General features: G+C 37.5%; 1 pseudogene; it reads right to left on the reverse strand.

Moving 5' to 3' along the window:
* The window catches only part of LOC122601228, a 35,342-nt pseudogene extending 18,396 nt beyond the window's left edge, over positions 1-16,946 (reverse strand).
* Positions 16,947-17,454: the final 508 nt, after the last annotated feature.

Consider the following 17,454-nt stretch of genomic DNA (forward strand, 5'->3'; position numbering starts at 1 on the left):
ATCATTTGACTCAAATACATCATAATCATTTCTCCCATTTGAGTTTGCTTCTGGTAGCCTTAAATATCTTCTGAAATCATCTAAATTGAATTCGAAGTCATATGTATTCTCTCCAGAATGAAGTTCAAATTGAAAATGGCCTTGTCTACGAAGTTCTGGAGATTTAGCTTTGGCTTTAGTTCTTGTTGAAGATGGATCATGTGGTTACACAAAGATAATAGATCTCCACATGTCAAATAAATATGATTCAACTAGATCAGCATCTACTGTTAGAGCATGAGTAAGAGGATGATTGTGGAAGATTGCTGAAATTATTGGAAAGCCGGGAGCATTGAAAGGGTCATTCAAATATCGATTATTTCTCATATTGATGGAATTTCCGGCTGTAAGAATTTCTTCTATTGATTCATTAATGACAATCTCTTCATCATGTCTAACCTCCTCTTGATGATCCATTATTTTTATAATTTTCTGTTTTAAGAAATAAAAACTTTTAACACACACAGAAAAATAATATTTGAATAGCAAATAACAAGGTTCATACAAACAATTTATATAAGATACAAAGAGGTTCACAAAGGCGATCAACTCAGTATATCCTTTAAAAATCATTTGTTATGAGAAAATAACCACAGAATAGTTAAATACATATTTTCCATATATAAGTTTACAAAGAAGTTCAAAAAGGCGATCAATTCTTTGTACTCTTATATACTTTGATATGTATATAACTTTGAAAATAATATATAATCATATAAGTATGATATATTTGAGAATAATAAGGAAGTACACAAAGGCGTTCGATTCCTCATATTCCAAAATATATGACAATTATATGATCATACAAAACAGTTTGTCACACCACACAAGAATAAAAGTAAAATAAAAATTTTGAAAGAAAAAAAATTTCTAAGTATAAAATTAGAATGATCTAAATTTAGATCGTTTTGAGTAACACTCAGTTAAAAGTAAATGAAACGATCTAAATTTAGATCGTTTTGAAAGATTTAAAGAAGGAATAATGAAGTATGAAAACTGAAGATGAAACGATCTAAAAGAGATCGTGTTAAACCTTTATTTGAGAAAAAATTTAAGTAAAGGAAAAAGGAAGTAAAACGATCCAAAAGAGATCGTTTTAAGTTTCTCATGTGAGAGAGAAAAAAATGTTAAGTATAGGAAAGAAAAGGTAAAACGATCTAAAAGAGATCGTTTTAGGTTTTGTTAAAAACTTTTGAAATGAAGAAAAATGAAACGATCTAATTTAGATCGTTTTGGAAAAATTTTGAGAAAAACTTCACTTCTCTTTTAAAGATTTTCTAACACTTAAAAATATAAAGTGAAATCAAATTCATGATTTCTCCTTACACTAAAAATTATCAGATTTGAGCGAACCGAATTCATAAGAATTCAGTTACCCATCAATCGAATTCCAAACTTATTCTCAAACCACACAGCGTTCAGACCCAAGAACGATCCAAATTAGATCGTTTTGGTCTCAGTCTCAAGGGTTTAACAGAGAAATAACATGAAAAGAACATAAAAGGTGAATGGTAAACTTATTTTACTTCCAAGTCGTTTAGAAATCAAAACGATCTAAATTTAGATCGTTTTAGAATCAAACAACTCTAAAATAAAATATTTTTGCCAAACACTTTTAAGTTAGCCAAACATACATCTAAATCCACATTCAATGGATCAAACTGCAATTTCAGCATGGCATAACATTCATCCCTAGCCAAACTAACATTATCATTACACAACTTATCTAAACTAAAACGCATCATACCTTTTAAACACACACTCTGATCATTATTTTTCAAGAACAGGGAGGAAGGGTTTTTGAATTTTCAAAATCATCAAACAAAGCATTTAAACATGTAGTAATCATTTACACATATCCTAAACAAGCTTCTAATTCACACATTCAACACAAAAGTACTAACAGAAATGAGAAATTCAAGAAAAATTGAAAAAATGAAATCTACATTCAAACCAAGATAGTACCTGTGGATGTGATTGAAATTTGATGATGTTTTGGAAAGAAATGATCACAAAACGATTTGGAACAAGACCCTTATCTTCTTTTGATGATCAGCAACAAAAAGTTTTATGAAGATTTTTAGTGAGAGAGTTAGTGAGTTTACGGGTATACGTGAACAGATAAGAAAAGAAAAAAAAATTGTTTTTCCCTCCTTAAGGAGAAAGAAAAAGGAAAATGGGTCGGGTCAGGCTGATTTGATCGGATTTGGTTATCTGGGTCGGTTATGGACTTGATTGATATTGGGCTTGACTTGTTTTTGGGCTTTTTCAAATATCAGATTTCTAAAACTAGAATAAACAAACAAAACAAAACAAACAAGAAATATTTTTATGAGTTTTTAAATTTTCTATTTTTCTATTTTGTTTTTCTGAAATAACAATGAGTTTCTAATCAAATAGTGCAAATACACAAACTCCCCTTCGATTTATGAATTATCATTTCTCTCCCCCTCAAACATTGCATGATATAAAACATATTGCACGTAAACATGGCATCAATGTTTGACAGATAATGAATGAAATTAGAGAGATAGAGGATTTTTACAAAACATGCAGAGGCAAGTTAGCGTATTGGAAATGAGCACTTATTTGAGATGGTTTCTTTGATCAGAAATTCATTCCAGGATCATGTGTTAAATATCTTCCAAAGTGGAAATATGTAACACAGACCTTTATTTCCTACAAAAAAAATTAAGTTGTTTTTGGTACCCACTGTTGAATGGGTCCTTTTGGATTAGAAAAATTGGTAATGGTATTGTTTGAATATTTGGGATTCTGTTTCTTTGGATTTTTGACAGTGAACCAACCATACTGATCCCTATAAAGGCTGACAAGGGTCATTAACAATGTGTATGGAAATTTAAGGATATAATTGGTGTTAAAAGGAAATAACACAACAATTAACAAAGTTTTACATTATAGTCTAGTCCAACACAACCCATTTCACTAGTTTCCATCTATCCACAACCCAAAAAACGTTCTCCCGACTCTACTCCCCCAATAGACCGATAAATATCGACACCATTGTGGTGTATGACCTTCAAAACGACTTCTAACCACCATAACATACCGATGTTGGTTTTAACGAACATACCAACTTCAAATGAAAATTATAATCAATCAAGGAACACTTTGTTGGTTTAAACTTATGTACCAACTCTACAATGATTTGCCAAAGATTAGGGAAATACTAAATGACAGTCCAAGTTCTTCTTTTTCTTTTATTTTTCTGTTCTTCATTCTTTTCATTCCCTTTTCTTTTTAATGAACTACTTTTACCCTGTCTAATTGGTATCCCCTTTTTTTATAACTTTAAAATACATTAACAAATCATAAACAATCATGCTAATCTGAACAATCTAGACTTAATCAATAATTATGACGACATCAATCTACCCCCAATAGAGAATATACCAACCCGACATAATCAAGACAACCCCAAACCTTCCAACTAGCATAGGCAACTAATGACCAACCAAGGATTTCGACTATCGGTACGGTGAGGATAGGTTGCATATTTAAGTGGATTTAAGACAAACGAAAGGTTAGGCTCAACATGTTATCTATGTGTATCTTGCACTAAAAATGAGTGCAACAAAGGTTTAACAAGGGGAATTCACTAACCAATGTGATTAGCTACTTAAACACATGCATACAAAACATGGTTAAACAATGATAAACATAACAAAGGGTGAATAAACAAAGAAAACGGGTTTAATCCTAAATTTACCTCTTTATCATCTAGCAAACTACGGGACGATCAACTAAGACAAGTTCTAGAATCAACGCAATCACCGGCACACTCATATCAAAGAAAGAAATGCAGAAATGGAATAAATTAACCTCAAACTTGCACGTCATAGTTCAAAGCTCTAAAAGTGACTTTTTCTTCCGGATAAATCCAAAAGCCTATGAGAGGGACAAATTTACAAGGCAACTAAACCAAAACCGTAACACCTATCAAATCTCTAAATGAATCAAGATCTCACATATTTGGGTATTTTGTGGTAGAGTCTGCTAGTCATGTAATTAACCCCAAAGGAACTTTTTTGCTTTAACGATCATTCAAAACACATTTCACAATTTAAAACATTTTTACCAAAGGAATATAGCTCAATTACTTACTAATATGATTAAATCTTAAATGACAAAGTAATTAAACTATCGGACAAGCAATCAGAAGTTAAAAATTTACTCAATCTTATCAAAAGTCTCAATTTCACCCGGCTTTTTCCTATTTACCTACCGAATCCCCCCATACTTGAGTTGTACCATGTGCTCATTGTACAATGAACTAAAGACAATCTATGGGAAATAGGTAAAAGCAAAATAAAAAGAAAATGAAAACTTGCCGGATGCTGGGAAATGTTTGTATGCTCGGTAAAATCGTCAAAAATGAATGGGCGCTGAACTTACTGCCAGCATATGCATATGAATTACTCCTCTCCAAAAGCATAAAACACAACCAAAACAAACTCACACATAATAAGCATTAGAATATTAGTCGAATAAGTATAAACAACCACCCCCCCCATACTTAGTGTTCACCCTAAATAACCAAATAAACTACCCTAAATACGGAAAAAGTAAAATGTTATAGTGCCAACATAGGGCATTACAACCAAATCGAAAACAAATGTGCAATGTTCCAATATCCATCTACCAAAGTGAACCAAATATAACCAACGGAATCTGGCAGCGCCATCTCGTCACAAACACATCATCAAAATCAAGGAGTACAGGATTACGCTCAGCAGCAAACCAATCATCACCCGGAGCAACATGAGGAGTACCCATACCCGTAAGACCTCTAGTCTCATCTCCACCCGGTGTGGAATAACTAAAGAAATCTTCCCCATATCTAGGAGCACCGGTATACATCCCATAGCCTATAGTCTGAGTAGTGGAATCAAACTCGGGAGGCCTATACGAATATGTCTCCTATTGATAACCCTGCGAAGGAAAGAGATAATCAAAAGTACCTTGACTAGGAGGCACTATCTCATGAGGAGTATAAGTAGGGATCTCTGGGCGTTCATCCTCATCCACTTGACTATATTGCTACTGATGATATTGCTCATATTGCCTTTCCCACATTGGACGGAAGTGCTCTTGCTGACCGAGCACTCAATGAAGCATACTATTCGCTGTCCGGGCATTATCAAGCAACATATCCATAGATCCCTGTAAACCAAAAACAGCCCCTGCAAAGAAGATAAGTCAAAAGAAGATGAATAAGAACCAGCTCCAAACTGGGGAGCACTAGAGCCATCCTCCCTACGCCTCTTTCCTACCGGCCACTGCTTCTCGGGTAAATCCCCTACAAACACATCTATTCCATCCACCTCAAAAAACAAACCAAAACTAATCAAATCATTTATTCCAAAATGACTACATGGAACCTTCACCAAACTCCTTATATTCCTATTTGTGTCAAACCCCAACATCACAAAAATCTTGCAAATAAAATTCCCACAAACAAGCACACGATCCTTATGTGTAGCAAGATACTTGGCTAACACATATGGTGCACAAGCAAAAGTAGTGGGGGAACCTTCATAAAACAACCTCATTAACCAAGCATCAGTGGGTGAAACCTTCTCATTGTGATCATTTCAAACCAAAAAGCAATGGGTGATCATACGATGGATAACCGTTAAAATAGGAACCTGAATTTCCAATACCTTGCTCACTGTCATGGCTAACTTACCACTACCACCAATCTCAAACCAAAAATCCTTTGTTGTTTTATTATCATCAAAACCAGTCACATCTTTGTCATACACTCCCTTTCTCAAAAACTCAGAAGTATCCATATGATTCAACTCAGCCCCCGTAACCATCCCAGTCAAGTAAGCAAACTCAGGCACCGTACAATGCCTTTGAACCCCCCTGCCCGAAAATGAACAACTTTCCTTGTATAGAACTCCTCCCTTTTCAAATTTGTATCAACTATAATTGTGCTCAAAAACTCAAGACACCATTCACGAACCGGTGTCATATCACAACTAAAAATATTTTCCCACATCCTATATGTTTTTATCTCACCATTTGCATTTCTACTCTTACAAGTAATCATTTTCATCACAAGGTCTCTTATATTTAGCTTCTCAAAATCCCCCCAACTAACAATTTTGGGTTCCATGACATGTTTGGACCTTAGGTCTTGAAGACAGTTCATGTAATGAATGTGGTTCAGCGGGATGAGTCTTGGCACTCAAGGTGAGTGCACTATCTCTATAGCTGTGGTTGTCATTTAGGTCGGGTTCACTGAAGTCATACCCACGCCTTATCCCGGGAATGAATTCCTCGCTGCTACTTGAACCCTCAACTTGCTTCCCTTTCTTTGAGAACAATCCCCTAACCATCTTGAAGAATAATAATGTAGTAAAGAGAAATTGGAATTTATTTTAAGAATTGGAAGTTTTTAGAAGCAAAGAAAACAAAAACTCTTGAATGTGTGTGTGTTTGTGTCATGGCCAGGAGAAGAAAAGGGAGTAAATGGGTAGCCTTATTCTCCAGATTTTCGGCCCTACCAAAATCCTAACCCAATCCAGAAAGTCAACGAAAGTCAACTGAGTCAATCTGGTCAAAAGCATAGGTGGTGAGGCGCACCCCCATACTTGGTGCGTCACATTTCCTTATCAGAAAAGTCTCTTCTCCTGATTCACCTTCAGGTGCGGTGCACCTGCCTTCTGGTGCGGCGCACCACTAGCCAAACTTACCTTTTGCACTTACTTTGGCTCGTTATGACTTACCGTAACACTTTTGGGCACTTCGAAACCTGCAAATCTCAACTAAAGGCTATAAAAACGAGAAATAAACATAACTAAACTAACAAAACAAAAATCTTTTTGGTCTTCTCGATTTTTTCAAATGTTTTTGGATTTTTCAATATAAGGAACGAAAAATGAAATAACATAAAATTAAAATACACTGGTTGCCTCCCGAGAAGCGCTTAATTTATTAAGGAGTCGTTAGCTAGACTCACATCCCCAATTACTTATCAATTTCATAAATTGAGAGTTGATCCACCTCAACTCCCTCATCACAAGTTTCTTCATTAAAAATCTTCAACCTATGGCCATTGACAATAAATGTTTCCCCATTCCCCTTATACAATTCCACATACCCCGAAGGATAAATATGTTTAATGACATAGGGTCCCATCCATCTTGAAGTCAATTTAGGTTGTTTCAATTTAAACTTTGAAATGAACAACAAAACTTTATCTCCTACCATGAAATCTTTCTTTCTCAACCTACGATCATGCCAAACCTTTGTCCTTTCTTTATAGAGCTTCAAATTTTCATAAGTATGCAATCTTAACTCATCTAACTCAGTCAATTGTAACATTCTTAATTCACTACTTTCAATTAAATCCATATTACAATTCCTAAGAGCCCAATAAGCTTTATGCTTTATTTCTAAAGGTAAATGACATGTTTTCCCATACAACAACCTATTAGGTGTAGTCCCAAGTGGAGTCTTGAATGCGGTCCTAAAAGCCCATAATGCATCATCTAATTTCTTCGACCAATTTTTAGGATTATCACCTATGGTTTTCTCTAAAATTAGTTTTAATGCCCTATTTGTATTTTCTACCTGGCCACTCGTTTGCGGGTGATAAGAAGTAGAGAAACGATGATGAACACCATATCTCTCCAACACCTTAGCAAGTTGGTGATTCGCAAAATGAGTTCCACGATCACTTATTAAGGCCTTAGGACAACCAAAACGACAAAACAATTGTTTCAAGAAATCTATCACAACCCTTGCATCATTTGTTGGCAAGGCTTTCGCCTTGGCCCATTTAGACACATAATCAACGGCCACTAAATTGTAAAGACACTTATTTGAAGGCGGAAAGGGTCCCATAAAATCAATACCCCAAACATCAAAAACTTCGCAAACCTGGATGAAGTTTTGAGGCATCTCATCTCTCTTTGTGATGTTCCCTTGACGTTGACACGCATCACAAGTATCCACCAAAGTTTGAGCTTCCTTGAAAATTGTTGGCCAATAAAAACCTGCATCAAACACTTTCTTACTAGTAACGGTTGGTCCATAATGACCAACGGTTGGCCCTCGGTGACATCCATCCAAAATCAAACGAGTCTCTCCACCTGCAACACATCTTCTAATCATTCCATCTGCACAAACATGAAACAAATAGGGTTCTTCCCAATAATAATGCTTAAAATCGGAAAAGAACTTTTTCCTTTGTTGATTTGTCCATCCTTTTGGAAGTACCCCTACAACAAGATAATTAGCAAAATTTGCATACCATGGAACATTAGATTCAATACTCATCAAGGACTCATCCGGGAATGTATCATCAATATCATCCCCCTTTGGTTCCTCACGGTGAGGATCCTCTAACCTACTCAAATGATCGGCCGCCAAATTTTCAGCCATTTTCTTATCCTTTATCTCAATATCGAACTCTTGCAAAAGCAAGACCCAACGTATGAGACGAGGTTTAGCATCTTGTTTAGCAAACAAGTACTTAAGGGCTGAATGATCGGTAAAAACAATGGTCTTACTAAGCACCAAATACGACCTAGACTTATCAAATGCATACACAACCGCAAGCAACTCTTTTTCAGTAGTGGTGTAATTTTGTTGAGCACTATTAAGAGTCTTGCTAGCAAAGTAAATAGGACGAAAATGATTACCTTCTCGTTGCCCTAAAACAGCTCCAACTGCAAAAATCACTCGCATCACACATTAGTTCAAAAGGTTGAGACCAATCAGGAGAAACCATAATGGGTGAGTGAGTCAAACAATCTTTTAACAATACAAATGCCTTCAAACAATCCAAATTAAACTCAAAAGGCACATCTTTTTCAAGCAAACGAGTCATAGGTCGGGTTATCTTAGAAAAATCTCTAATAAATCTACGGTAAAACCTGACATGACCTAAGAAACTTCTAATGCCCTTTACATTAGTTGGTGGAGGTAGTTTAGCAATATCATCAATTTTAGCCTTTTCTACCTCAATCCCTACACTAGACACCATATGACCTAACACTATGCCTTCTCTAACCATGAAATGACATTTTTCCCAATTAAGAACTAGGTGAGTCCGCTCACATCGCTCAAGCATCTTATCTAAGTTAGAAAGACACTTGTCAAAAGAGTCACCAAAGACCGAGAAGTCATCCATGAAAACCTCCATAGACCTTTCTAACATGTCTTGGAATATCGTGATCATACACCTTTGGAAGGTGGCGGGAGCATTACATAATCCAAATGGCATCCTACGATAAGCATATGTGCCAAAGGGACATGTAAAGGTCGTCTTTTCTTGATCGTTGGTATCAATGGGTATTTGAAAGTACCCGGAGAAACCATCAAGAAAACAAAAATACTCGTGTCTGGCTAACCGTTCGAGCATTTGGTCAATGAAGGGTAAAGGAAAGTGGTCTTTACGGGTCGCATCATTTAACTTTCTATAATCAATACACACCCGCCACCCGGTAACCGTTCTAGTAGGTACAAGTTCATTATGTTCTTTAGTGACAACGGTCATTCCCCCCTTCTTTGGTACACAATGGACTGGACTTACCCATGGACTGTCAGAGATAGGATAAATAATTCCAGCATCTAAAAGTTTAATTATCTCTTTCTTAACAGCATCTTTCATATTCGGATTTAGCCTCCTTTGTCTTTGAACACTTGGTTTGAAATTTTCATGCAAATTAATCTTATGTTTACAAAATTCGGGGCTAATTCCGGGTATATCAGTTGTACGCCAAGCAAAGGCTCTTTTATAAGCCTTCAACAAAGTCGTTAACTTACCTTTTTCATCATCCGAAAGCGATGATGACATAATAACGGGAAGAAGTGACTTACCCTCGAGGAATGCATATTCCAAGTGCTCGGGAAGTGGCTTGAGTTCCAAATCGGTTGGTGGATTGTCCACCGAAGTTTCAATCTTCAAACCATCCCTATCAATCTCCTCAAAAGTCTCATCTTTCGGTGTTGACTCATCCGTGCTTACCTCCATAATCTCTCTTACCATGTCCGCAACCATCACTTGCTCTTCTTCACTACATGCTAGCAAAGCTTCTCCTTCATCCGTGTCCAAGAAACTCATCAATTCCATTTCCAAAGCTTCATCTTATTCGATTACATCAATACTAAAACATGAATCATCGGTAGAATAAGGATGTTGCAAAGCTTTATCAATTGAAAACGAAATTCTATCATTTCCTATACCCAATGAAATAATCTTATCCTTAACACGAATGATGGAATCGGCCGTATACAAGAAAGGTCGGCCTAAAATAAGAGGCACCTTGGCATCCTCTTCCATCTCAAGAATAACAAAATTGGCTAAAAAGACAATAGGCCTACTTTAACACACAAATTTTCCGCAATCCCCATGTGATATTGAAATGAATGATCGGCGAGCCTAATGCTCATCCGAGTTGGCTTAAGAGCCGCTAAAGACAATCGCCTATAAACTGAAAAAGGCATTAAATTAATGCTTGCACCAATATCGGCTAAAGCATCACAAGTAAGCTTAGCATCAAGAGAACAAGTAATTAGAAAACTCCCTGGCTCTTCAAGCTTAGGAGGGATTTGATTTTGCACAATTGCCGAACACTTCGCGTTGAGGAAAGTAGCCTTAGCTTCCTCTTATCCGTTAAAAGATCCTTGATGAACTTGACATAATTCGGCATCCCTGAAAGCAAATCAACCAAAGACACTGATGTGCAAAATCGAGCTTTAAATTTATAAGACTAAAACTACCCAAAAACTCACTACTACGCACTCACGGGCAGTGGACCCGATCGTTTATAATATAGTTAAGAGGTAAGTCTGAGTTTGTTCTCAGGGATTGGGAAATGATTAGTTGCTTATGAAATGGTTTAGAAAACGGGTGTTGCTTCGAAATTTCTCTTGACAAATAAAGTAAATGGGTTTGCAAAATTATTGCATATATTTAAAAGAACACTTCAGACAATATAATTAAAAGTCATCCACCTTGACTTCCCTCGACTTCAAATGTGATTGCATTTAATGAAGAACAAATTCTCTAGAGTTTAAAGATAATCGTGACATGATTAAGCTGCTCACGTGGTACCACCAACCGTGAACAAATTATCGAATCACCTAACTACTAGTCGAATTACCCAAGCCAGTACCACCAAAACTAAGACAATTTTTCTAACAATCAGTTTTATTGACTATCAATTATCAATTGAACCTATGTGACAATAGCGTGGTACCACCAATCGATATCAATCACGTTGACAAAATTAATCTTTTCTTACAATGATATTCACTATCATACCATGAACTAGTGATAATTACTTATAGACAAGTAACCGTTTTAAAATCACATACACATTCAAATGGTACCACCAACGAAGAATCATATGCAACCAATATCAAAATTAATTAATGAAAAGAGTTAACATCATCAAGATCACAGAACAACGATAATTAGATAAACCCTTTGGAATTAAAAATATTGCAATCACATTATCTGTCTAGTTTCATCAAGGTGGATGATTAAACGTTTAGCCACTTATGATCAATTCACAATAATGAATAAAATAGAAGAGAAACATGATGTACCAATCGTTTGAAGAAAATAAAATGCAAGACAATAAGTAGATACGATCTAGATGGGTGCCCGTGAATCTTCAACGAATCCGGTTAAGAAATAATCTTGATTGGAGGAAGAAGAACCCTTGTACAACAGCTCCTAGAAAGATTTTTGATAGCTAATTTTCGACCTTGGGTTTTCTATTTATACTCCTCCAAAATCTGATGCAAAAAACAAGGCAAGTCTGATTCTCCCGTGCACCCACTGCGGCGCAGTCATTTTCCTCGGCTTCATTTCTTCCTTTAGTGACTGCAGCGCAGTCACGTCGTGCCTTCCCGACTGCGGCGCAGTCAAGTCGTGCCTTCCCGACTGCGGCGCAGTCGGATGATTTCAATGAACTTCCGTGGATTTGGGCTTCGGCGCAGTCCTGTACTTGTGTGGAGCCAAATTCTTTCGGTCTCGATTACTCGTCAAACTTTGCCGTCTCTTCCACTCAATTCAACTCTCAACATCATATTGCACTTCCAGGCCAATAATCGTCTGAAAATGTACCACATGAACGCGTATCCTATTTAGAGCCTGTAAACACTAACAAACACCATAAACGCGCCAAGTGCATACAAAAACGACTTAAAACATATAGTAAAATGGCCAATAATGATGTGGGTAATGGGTATAAATTAGTTACATCATATCCCCCCACACTTGAGCATTGCTTGTCCTCAAGCAAATTCGGAATTTAAGAAAAAGTAATCCTTGACAATCAAACTATCAAACAAATGACAAGTATCAAAAAGAAGTAACACCAAGCATGTCAAATGACAGAAAACGGGTGAAGCAGTTTTAATCTTAAATGAAAACTCGAAATGTTTGACAATACCTGAACAATCCGCAAGCCTCGATAATCAACTAAGCATAAATGAAAACAAACGATCCTATCAATATCATTCTACTCCAACAAACTTACTTTCGGGGTTGAATATATGAAGAATCACTCACAGCTCAGTCGTGATGTATACTCTTTTACCATAGGCTTGAGACAGGATCGTCACTCCACCATTAAGGCGCAAGGATCAAGTACATCGTCAAAATAGGCATTAAGGGTGGTTGTTTAGTTAAACTATGTATAAGGAGTATGTACAAAAGGATATGGGAAATTTATTGGTTGAAAGTGAAAGGTAAGAGTTTATAGTATAAGTTATATTGAATATGAACAAATTAGTCTAATCAACCCATACCATTGATTGCCAACAAACCACTAACCCATAAGATGCTATCCTGAGAACACCTCCAAAGTACCACGCAAGCCTGACACCATTGTGGTGTATCAACTTCAAACAACTTATAATCAACCAAATCTTCAAAAATTAATGATACAATAACTTTCTAGATAATTAAAGTTGAGAGGTACCTACTAGTAGCCCAAGTTCTTTCTTTTCCTCTTTATTTTATTTTTTGGTTTTTCAATTCTATTTATTCTTTTTGTACCATTTTTACTCTACTAGTAGATACCTTTTTATAATGATAAACATGCCTATAACACTTCACTTTCTTTGTTTGAACAATCCAAGACAATCTTCAATAACTTAACCCATTGAAACACTCCCAAACCATCCAAACAAACCAATGACAATCAATGGCCCCCCAGATTAGACTAACGGTATAATTAGGTAAAGTTTACATGAATAAGTGGATTTATACAATGGAAAGGTAAGTTATAGTGATGTATATGTGTATATATTGCTAAGGTATAAGAGAAAAGAAAATTGTGTGAATATAGACAAGTATATGTATAAGGTTGTATACTAGGGAAATGGATATACAAAAGAAAAATGAAAAGAAGGAAATAACAAGTATGGTCAAACCTAAATGCCAATTCGTCATCCAATGTACTTGTCACGATCACCAGGCCAAGTTCTAGAAATCAACACATCACCGGTATACTCTTATCAAGAAAAGAACCCGGAAATGGCTTAGAAATACCTCAAACACGCACATCTTAGTGCAGGGCATCAAAATGAAAACCCTTACTCCTGAATAAATCCAAGAGCCTAAGAGAGGGACGTATTTACGAGGCAAACAAACCAAAACCGTCACCTGACACACTATATATGAAATGGTGAAATCTCACAATTGGGTGTTTTGGATACATAAGAGTATGCAAGTAATGTTATCAATCCCGAAGGACTAGCCAAATAACCGTTCAGGACACACTTCGCCAATTAAAAATTTTTGTCAAGGAAACATTTTGTAGTAAAATTGCTTAATAAGTAATCAATTAAGTGTCAAAAGCAATTTACCACAAGGACAAGTTCAACTCAAGTTTTAAAATTCATATCAATTTCTGTTATTCCGCCAAATTAATATCACCAGTTTTAAACATGCACATCACAGTTAAGAGTTTAAAATAGAAACTCATACCCCTAGATAGGATGCAAAGGCCTACGAGAGGGACACATCAACAAAACTGATAAAAATCTCAATGGCAAAACAACAAAAATGATAAACCCAGTAGCTTAAACCTATTTGCCACCCCCCCACACTTAAGATGGACAATGCCCTCAATGTCCATATTTGGTCAAACAAAGGTAAATAGGGGTAAGCGACATAGAAAAATAAAAGCACATACCGGAATGAGGACACATTTCATTTTGAAACAAGTTATCGACCCCGTGTCACAAATGGCATTTCCGAAATAGGAAGGACACTTTGGTTAGCGGGATAAACAACTTGTGCCAAAACGGAAGGTGTGAGAGTTGTGTGTGCATCAAACATAGCAATACAAATATGGCGCTGAACTTACTGCCAGCATACGCACACCATCACACAATCAACACATTGATGCCATAGAATAGATGAGAACAGAATCAAAGGGGTTCCCCCCACACTTGAGTTGCGCTATAGCCATTGAATGTAATAACCTGCTCAAATTCCATCAAAGCAACCCAAAATAGATCAAAGCAATACGTATACCTACTTGTTCATGCAACAACTAAAAGAAAAAGAAAAAGAAACAAATACAATGTTTCATCACCCCGTAGGGTGGATACCAACACAGATAAAGAAAGAAAATAAGAAATAATGTGTCAAAGTACAGTAATCCATCAATCAGCATGAATGAATATCAATCAACATATGACCCCATCCCACGGTACCGGATGGAAGTCATCTTCATCACTGCTGATGCCCATAATAACCATACGGAGCACCGGGTGGGCCAAACAAATCATCCACCCAGCTGGTAGCCTGCTCTGGTGTACCTCCTGAACCTGAACCGCCATAGCCGCCACCTGGCTGATCATCTCCCAGTCCAGAACCTCCAGCGGCGAATCCTCCTTAGCCTCCAACAAAATCAGCAAATCCAAAACTGGCACCTGCAAAGAAATTAGGCATGGAGGAGGAAATCCCAACATCACCACATGTGTATCGACCAAACTGAATTGGCCCTCGGGGAGATCCTCCCAAGTCATGGGGCCGTGGGGACATCTGAGATGGCGTGAAGAAGTAAGAACTGCCATCCTGTCGATACGGTGGAACACGGATAGGTGGAGGGCTGAAAGGTGGAATCGGGTCAGGCCGCACAAACTCCGTCCCCGTGTACTGGGCCTGCCACATCGGCTGATAGTAATTAAGAGTGTAGCTAGTATGGGCCTGCTGCGACCCTAACCAAGTCACCTCCTGATCCATACGCCTCTGATAGTCATCGAAAGCCTGGCGGCTGGCCTGCTGCCCCTCGTAGATCTGCTGGAGCTGGGTGCTCAACGGGGTCAAGTCTATACCAGTGGGAGCCCAACAAAACTTTTGCACCAACCTTGAACTCCTTTCTACGTATCCTTTTATCATGGTAAACTTTGGTTTTCTCTTTATAAAGTCTTGAGTTTTCATATGCACCTAATCTAAGCTCATCGAGCTCATGAAGTTGCAACAACCTAAGTTCACCGGCCTCCATCATGTCTAGGTTCAAATTCCTCAACGCCCAATACGCCTTATGCTCTAATTCAATCGGTAAATGACAAGTCTTACCATAGAGCAACTTGTATGGCGTAGTACCAATAGGCGTCTTAAAGGCGGTCCTAAATGCCCAAAAGGCGTCATCTAACTTTTTCGACCAAACCTTGGGGTTATCCCCGACTGTTTTCTCTAGAATTCTTTTCAATGCCCTATTGGTGTTTTCCACTTGACCACTGGTCTGTGGGTGATAAGAAGTTGAAAAATAATGACAAACACCATACTTCTTAAGAACCTTATCTAGTTGATGATTAGCAAAATGTGTTCCACGATCACTAATTAAGGCTCTAAGGCAACCAAACCTACTAAACAATTGTTTCAAAAACTCAATGACTACCCTCAAGTCGTTTGTAGGCAAAGCCTTGGCTTCAGCCCACTTAGACACGTAGTCAACAGCAACTAGGATGTACTGAAACTTGTTAGACGGTGGGAATGGTCCCATGAAGTCTATGCCCCAAATATCGAAAACCTCACATACCTGAATTCCTTGCTGTGGCATTTCATCCCGTCTTGTGATGCTTCCTTGTCGTTGGCAAATGTCACAGGTTTTGACCAATGTTTGAGCCTCTTTGAAAATTGTAGGCCAATAGAAACCTGCATCAAAAACCTTTCTACCTGTAACCGACGGACCATAGTGACCTCCGGTTGGCCCGTAATGGCAAGCATCCAAAATTTCCCTAGTTTCAGCTCATACGACACATCTTCTTACCATACCATCTGCACAAATACGAAACAGATATGGATTATCCCAGAAATAGTGCTTAGCATCCGATATGAGCTTCTTTTTTTGTTGACCCGAGAAATCATTTGGTATTTCACCTGCAACCAAATAATTAGAAATATCAGCAAACCAAAGACCTTCATCAGAGTTAGAAATGACATTTAAGTATTCATCGGGGAAGTTATCCTTAATCTCCCCATCCTGAAGCTCCTCCCGGTTTGGGTCCTCCAACCGGCTCAAGTGATCAGCTGCTAAGTTCTCGATACTTTTCTTATCTTTGATTTCAATATCAAATTCTTGCAACAACAGAATCCATCGAATTAGTCTAGGCTTTGCATCTTGCTTAGAAAACAAATACTTCAAAGCAGAGTGGTCAGTGAAAACAATAGTTTTACTTAGTACTAGATATGACCTAAACTTATCAAATGCAAAGACTACCACAAGCAACTCCTTCTCTGTAGTAGTGTAATTTTGCTGGGCGGGATTCAAGGTTTTACTAGCATAGTAAATTGGCTTGAAATGCTTATCATCCCTTTGCCCAAGCACGGCTCCAACAGCATAGTCACTTGCATCACACATCAGCTCAAAAGGCAAATTCCAATCCGGTCCAACCATAATTGGAGAATTAGTCAACTTCTCCTTCAATACCTGAAAAGCACTTAAACAAGATTCATCAAAAACAAAAGGGACGTCCTTCTCCAACAAGTGGGTCATCGGACGAGTAATCTTAGAGAAATCCTTAATGAATCTCCGGTAGAAACCGGCATGGCCAAGGAAACTACGTACCCCTTTCACATTGGAAGGCGGGGGTAACTTAGCTATTACATCAATTTTGGCCCTATCAACTTCTATCCCGGCCCTAGACACCTTATGACCTAGAACACTCCCCTCGGTCACCATGAAGTGACACTTCTCCCAATTCAAAACTAGACGAGCCCTTTCACACCTAGTCAACATCTTATCTAGATTATGCAAGCAAGACCTAAAAGAATCCCCGAATACCGAGAAATCATCCATGAAAACCTCCATTGAGGTTTCAAGCATGTCCTAGAAAATAGCTATCATGCACCTTTGGAAGGTGCCCGGGGCATTACACAAGCAAAAAGGCATTCGCCGGTAAGCA

The sequence above is a fragment of the Erigeron canadensis genome, chromosome 5 (genome assembly GCF_010389155.1).
Source record: "Erigeron canadensis isolate Cc75 chromosome 5, C_canadensis_v1, whole genome shotgun sequence".
In the NCBI taxonomy this organism is placed as follows: Eukaryota; Viridiplantae; Streptophyta; class Magnoliopsida; order Asterales; family Asteraceae; genus Erigeron; species Erigeron canadensis.